General features: G+C 45.7%; 1 protein-coding gene across 3 annotated transcripts in view; it reads left to right on the top strand.

Moving 5' to 3' along the window:
• Positions 1 to 531: 531 nt before the first annotated feature.
• HIC2 (HIC ZBTB transcriptional repressor 2) overlaps positions 532 to 7012 on the top strand; it is a 95499-nt gene continuing 89018 nt past the window's right edge. For all 3 annotated transcript variants that reach the window (XR_013348056.1, XR_013348057.1, XM_077835055.1), the window contains exon 1: positions 532 to 850. The gene's annotated coding sequence lies outside the window, so the exon portion shown is untranslated. The remainder of the gene's footprint in view (positions 851 to 7012) is intronic.

Below are 7012 nucleotides of genomic sequence, written 5' to 3'. Positions count from 1 at the left end.
TACAGTTCCAATAAATAAAAGAAATCTTAAATTCCTATTGAGTCCTTGGGGCAAGGGCTATGTCTCTATTGCTGTCTTGTATGATACAGAACATACTGGCAGTGCTTAACAAATAAGTAATGGTAATAAACGAATAACATACAGATTGCATTGTAAAATTTTCTGGTTTTGCATACAGCATGAAACTAATTTTTTTAAAAGAAAATCTCAACACATTTACAGGTTATAGTCCCTATAATTATTTTACAGACACAGTCTAGATCTCACTAGGAGAGGGGGAAATAATCTTCACAAATGCCTTTCTAATCGCTGAAAATCAGAGCGTGAGTAGCGATATTTAGATTGCCATAAACGAGTGCTAGGATTCCGGGGTTGAATTCGGAGGTGTGGGTGGTAGGGGAGGGGGGTGGGGGAAGCCTGCGTCCTTTAATGGGAATTACAAAGCTCGCTGTCCCTCTCTCCCAGCGCTGCTGCTGCAACATTTATTGCAAAAGCAGGAAATTGCTTATTACTAAACTAGCTGGCAAGAGGGCAGGAGCTGATGTGTTATTGGCGCAGCACTTGCTTGGCTGTTGCCTTTCTCTCTCTCCTTCTCTTTCTTTTTGTTCTTCCCCCTCTCCCTCTCTCTTCCCCCCTCTCCTCCTTTTCTTTTCTTCCCCCCCCCCTTTTTTTTTTTTCATTTTGGCTTCTATTCAAATGTGGGTCAGGGGTGAGCAGCTCCCAACGTCACAAGCTTGCAAGATGGCGCTGGGAGGAAGGCTGTGAGATGAGGAACAGGCTGGTATAGCCCGAGAGCCGAAGGGGAAGGGGAGCAAAGCCGCGGCTGCCCGTACAATAAAACAGAAAACAGGTAACGAGGCAAAGTAGCCGTGGAGGGCCCGGGGCTCTCCGCCCGGGGGCCGGACGCGGCAGACTCCAGCCCAGCGGCTGCTGCTCGGGGCTCTCCGCCCAGCCCTGCTGCCCCGTGCTCTTTATGTGCCCACTGCTCGGGTGCAATGGGGGGGCCCACGCACAGGGGCGTGGGGGGGGGTCCCCTGCCTTGCAGTGCCCGTGTCTGGCAGCCGCTGCTCTCTCCCCCCATGTGCTGCCCCTGCTGCATGGGAAGGGGGCGGGGAAGGGGGTGAATTTGGATGGATCGCTGGATGGTAAATCGCTGTTATTTGGTGGCAGCGGCTGGAAACTTTTTGCTCCCCCTCCCCGGGTGCTCTGCCCCTTTTGCTCGATGCCTAGCGGTCGGGGGGAGGGGGCAGCGGGGAGGTTGCGGCAGCTGCTGCCTGGAGGAGCCAAGGGGGACCAGCAGCCCCCGGAGTCGCTAGCTGCCCCAGCCCCCTCCCCGCCCCCTGCGTGGAGATCGCGGTTGAGCCATTCTTGGGCAGGGAGGGTGCAGTGCATTGGGGTGGGGGCGTGTTTTGCGTTTGCCTGTATTGTGCTAGGGGTTCCCATGAATATCTCCCCCCCCCTCAGGTCCACCAATTTCCACCCTCCCCTCCCCCCGGAGCGCTCAGGAGGGAGGTCGAGATAGGGGTGGCAATCGCCGGCCACTGTTCTTCTTCCCATGCCGCTCTCCGGAGCCCGGAGGCCAGGTTTCCTCCCCATAAAGCTTACCCCTTCCCCCAAACACGCACCCCTACCGCTCAGTGGGATCGCATTGAACTTTTGCCCCATCTCCTCCTCCCCACCGCCCTGAGATCAAGGAGGGACGGAGCCGCCGCTGCTACTGTGTGTGTTTGTGTGTGTGTGGGGGGGGTCTCTGGCTTTTGTTACCGATTGCGCCGTCTCCAATGCAATGGACGGAGCAGAGGATACTACGCAGCCCCACTGTTTGGGGCTCGCTAGGACCCGGCTTCCCGGTGCGCCCCCCCCCCCAGTCCCTTTAGTGTACGAACTACCTGGGGAAAAGATTTAAAACCTGGCCAAGCTGCTGTTAAATCAGACCGGAGGGTAACATTTTATCTGCCATCGAGTGGGGCTTCTCTCCCCCCCCCCCCTTTCAGCTGTATACCATACCCCCTCTCCCCTCGGTTACAAAGCAAGACCCGGTGGGATCCCCATGACGAAGCCGTGAACTCTTCTTTTTCTCAATGGGGGCTCTGAGGCTTACGTGGGCTCCCTCTTCCCAGATCAATAAGAATGGTGAGACGTGTGAGTGAATCTTTTAGCCCGGCCGAATTCTGAATGAAAACCTCTCGCGCCCGGGAAATGACCACGCTCGGCAGCTGCTGCGGGGCGATCTCCGAGGCGCCCATTATGCTCGCCGCAGTTCGGTGCGTGTGGTAAACACCCAGTCCGAGCTGATCGTGACCGGTGCGAGAGGGGAGAAGTCAATAATTTACTTCGGTCTGCACTTGTCCCACGTAGAAGTGGGCATCTGAGCGAGGGGTGGAGGGTTTTCCAGCATGTCTGTTTATCCCTTTATCAGTGCTGCCAGCTGGGCGCTCTTATTTGGTCATTTCACAGCAGTGCTGGATACAGTGCAGAGAGAGTAGCTAGTCGGTTCGTCGCTAATGCGAGCAGAGCGCCTTTTATTTAGGCGCAGCTTGGAGTCTTTTGTGTACCCTATAATATACTCTGGGATTTTTATAACTTCTGCGAACTTTTTGCTAGGAAAACTTGCCATTTAGAAACAAAATAAAACCGCTACCTCTTGTTACTGAGAGAGCTGTAACTTTGCATTCAGTGTCTGTGAGCGTAAGGGTGTATATAGCTCTACATAAAATTAATGAATTATATATGAAACCAAGTATGTACCAGAGGGCTACTCAGATCCCACTGGATACTACTTAATTAGGGAATATATTCATGCAACAAGCCAAAAACCAATAAGAACACAATTTATTACAAAATGACTGTTTTTATCTTTTGATTGAAGGAAGCTTAAAATACTGCAAAATGCTCTTTGAATAATCTGGTGGAATTTATATACCAACTAAGGGAGATAACAATATGCTACTCCTCATGGTTTTCACTGAAAAAACATCCTGAACTTTGAACAAAAATATTTAATTTTTATGTTTAATAAATGCACTGTACATATAAATAGCACTGTCCGAATTTTTTGTGACTTAAAGCTATTGCTTATGCCGCAGCAGTTCTGGAGAGGGAACCATAAATGGCTCCTTAGGATCATATCACAGCAGCTCTGCATGGAGAAAATGACATATGAAAGGAAAATTGACTTATTTCCACAACTGCAAGTGGCCTCTTTTTTGTGCCTTTTCATTAGCAATCTAATCCTAAAAGCATTAGGAGCAATTATTTGTGGTGGTGCCTGACATTCTAGGTCTAATTATTTAAATCAGTTTAACTCTTGATGGTTGACCCATTAGGTCAAATCTGGCTGCCCTTTGTTGTTATATTTATTAAAAGGAAAGAAAGAAAAGAAACAACTCCCATCCCCCCTCAAACTTGCCACCTGCCACTGGCATATCATTTTAGTTATAGGGGAGATCAGCATTAAGAATAAACGGCTGCTTACATTTGTTACTTTCCATTCAAATGTGGGTAGAAGACACCAACCATAAATACCTTGTTCTCTGGGGTCTAAAATATATTGTTTGATCTAAGTGTGGTGGGGTGCAAAAGGGAGTGAGTGTGAGCCTATAGCACTTGTTCTCTTAGTGTATCCTCTCTATTCTGGGTGAAATGTAGAAAAAATACATAATTATATCCCCCCTCCCCCCTTTAAAAACAACTCTCTTGCCAAAGATCTGGGAGAGATTTACATCTTTAATGCAATAACTCATGTTAGTGTCCACATACGTTGCTGTGCAAAATGACTTATAGACCTGTAGATAGTAATAAATATCGTAAGATGCTTGAAGCACTTGCTATCATGTGCTGTGTTGCAGTGGCCGTACTGAATTGTTTGGCAGAGGCCAATGAGTGAAAGGATAAAGGGGGTGAGGGGAGGCATCAGTCCTAGAAGGTGCATGGCTCAATTTACTTTCATTAGCATCATGGTACTTTTTTTTAATTTTTTTTTTTTTATGGCTAATCTGTTTTGGTGTGGAATGGATTGAAAAGCCCCCCAAACCACTGCAATTCAAAAATACTGTTCAGATTTGAAAATCCAAATTTTGACTAAAGGGTGTTGCTGCGAGTTCTTAGATTCCAGCATTTTTAAAGCTTGTAGTGATAAATCTAAATTGCATATTACTAATTCTTTTGCCCTTGTAGAAAATGGAATGCATAGCTCTGTTTTGATTCCCATCCATACTTCTGGCTAATAGGTATAGAGAAATAGGATAATGCTTTTTAGTGGATGCATAGTTGCTTTAGAATCAGAATTCCTATTTGCATTGTTTATGGTGTTTTGCACTGCTGTCTTTTGATGGCTGTATCGTGGCTTGATAGATAGCAGGTCGTGGTACTGCTAGAAAGATGGTCTTCAGTTTCCCTACCACAGGACACCAAACTTTTGGTACACTAGCAAAATTAGACTTTATTGTAACTTAACGATTCATTGTACCCCAAAGCTGCTGCTGCATCTTGTGATTTAATGGCAGTCAACAATACTTGCCACAAAGTGAGTCCCTGGGTTTCAACACCACAGCAGATATAGTCTCAGAGTGGGAGAAAATGGAATTGCATTTGCAATGCAGCCATTACGTAGGCTGTACTGTGACAGGCAAAGCTCAGTGAGAAGGGGGACCATTTCAGCATCAGTGGACATGCCTACCCTGCTGGGCTTGGAGAAGAATTAACAGGGCTCAGCTGTGGAATTGCTTACAACACCAGAGTCCTGGCCCAACTACAAGCGGAAGAATATTTTTGAGAAAAATATCTGAAAAGCCTTGTCCCGTTGGGTTGGCTGTGATTGAAAAGGACTGACTGTATCACTGAGGCTGCTTAAGTGAGTTTACAATACACTCTCCATTTCAGGGATAGTGCATTGTGATAGAGATTTGTCTCCTGCTCTGCAGCTTCGGTGCTGAAGCAACTATTTTAAGCTGCCGCAATGGTACATGTAATTATTTTTTCTTCTGCCTGGAGTAGTTCAAAATCTGCCTCAAAATATTCTTTAAAGTTGCGTTTTCCTGTTAAATTGGCCCATCAAACTTCCACCAGAATGCCAATTTGAAGACCAGAATATTTTCCCTGAAGAATGTGTGCATTAGCAGCTAGCTGTCAAAATTTGTAAGAGTTAGTCACTTTTTTTTTTTTTAATTCGCAATTTTGTGGAAGGAGAATTCACCCTCCATTGCTGGTTGTTGGCAAAACAAGAAACAAACAAAATAATGAGCTCATCATGAATGTGAAACTGATATAAAAGTGATTGTCACAATAGCTGTAGGGGAGAGAGACTACAACACTGCAATAATTGTACCTGCTTTAAGTGACAGGTGGGAGAAAACTTCGCTCCTTGTCATCGGTGTTTGGATGGAGGCCCAGTGTTGGCCACAAACTGCAATCCAGGATTAATCCCCAGTGTTTTCTTTCTATATCTCCAATTTCCTATTTTGTTAATAAGCACAGCCTACTATGCACCTGCAGTCAGCTGTTCTGGAGTGGAAGCAACAGGGTTTTGCATTATTGAAATGACAACCCTAGTGCCTTCCTAGAGCCCGTATTGTTTGAGGAGGAAGGGGTGGAGAGTGATCCTGGTAATTGCAGATCCCAAACAAGGGCTCTACTTGCAGATCTGAGTTACTGAAAAAGTTTGGAAAGCAGTGGGGAATCTGATTTACCCAAGCCTACATCTCTTGCCCATCAGGCAACCTGAAATGTATGTTGCAGGACTTGAAGAGACAAGGCTGCACTTACACAGTAACTAAAATTGTAACCTGAGAGCCGAAGGCCCTGTCTCTGCTAGTGAACAGATCTGTTGTAGAAAATGGTAGTCAGAAATGGAGCCACCTCAGCCAGTGCTGAATGGGTTTCTGTTGCTAGCATAGCTGGAACAAACTGTTCATCTCCATCACGCTTTCTGTTACAGTGTTGATGTTCTACCAGGCTCAACAGCCAGCATGATGGAGATACTGATCCATTCTGTCTCCCTACTCTGTCAATTCAGCTGGCGGTGAAAACTGTTTACAGAAAAGCAGGAAGTCCAAGTCTGAAAAACATTGTCATCAGTGGATCATTTTCCTAATACCACTGGACCTAAAATTGGGATGCATCATTATTCGTTTTTGCTTCCTTTGCAGAAAGCTTTCAGATATATTGATAGTGCTGTCCAAGAGCTAGGTGTGATTCCACCCGTTAGCTAAAGCAGGTGTTGTCTGGCAGGACTAGGTTTTAAAAACTTTCTACTGTTGCCCTAGCTCATCCTCTGGCTGAGAGAGGTAGAAAGCATTGCGCTTTAGCAGGCTGGCCTGAGGCATTATCTATCCTTCAGTCTCTTAGGTAACGGAAGAAGGGGTAACTTTCAATGATACATGAACTTAGCAAACCAAAGCAGCTCTTCTTATATTCTAAGGCCAGAAGGGACCATTGTCATCTTGTCTGACCTCCTGTAGAACACAGGCCATAGAACTTCCCCAAAATAATTCCTAGAGCAGATCTTTTAGGAAAAACGTCCAATCTTGATTTAAAAATTGTCCTTGGTGGAGAATCCACCATGAACCTTGGTAAATTGTTCCAATGGTTAACTAGCCTCATTGGTTTAAAAAACAAAACAAAACACCACCACCCAAAAATGTGTCTTATTTACAGTCTGAATTAGTCTAGCTTCAGCTTCTAGCACTGGATCGTGTCAGACCTTCCTCTGCTAGATTGAAGAGCCCATTATTAAATATTTGTTCCCCATGTACATACTTGTAGACTGTAATCCAGTCACCTATTAACTCCCTCTTTGTTTAGCTAAGTAGACTGAACAAGCTCAATCTGTCACTATAAGACGTGTTTTCTAATACTGTAATCATCCTCATAGCTCTTCCTGGAACCCTGTCCAATTTATCAACACCCTCCTTGAATTTTGGACATCAGAACTGGACACAGTATTCCACCAGTGCCAAATACAGAGGTGAAAACATCTCTGCTCCTACTCGAGGTTCCCCTATTTATGTATCCA

Source organism: Eretmochelys imbricata, chromosome 15, assembly GCF_965152235.1.
Source record: "Eretmochelys imbricata isolate rEreImb1 chromosome 15, rEreImb1.hap1, whole genome shotgun sequence".
Taxonomy (NCBI): Eukaryota; Metazoa; Chordata; order Testudines; family Cheloniidae; genus Eretmochelys; species Eretmochelys imbricata.
This window is presented reverse-complemented; position numbering and strand designations above follow the sequence as displayed.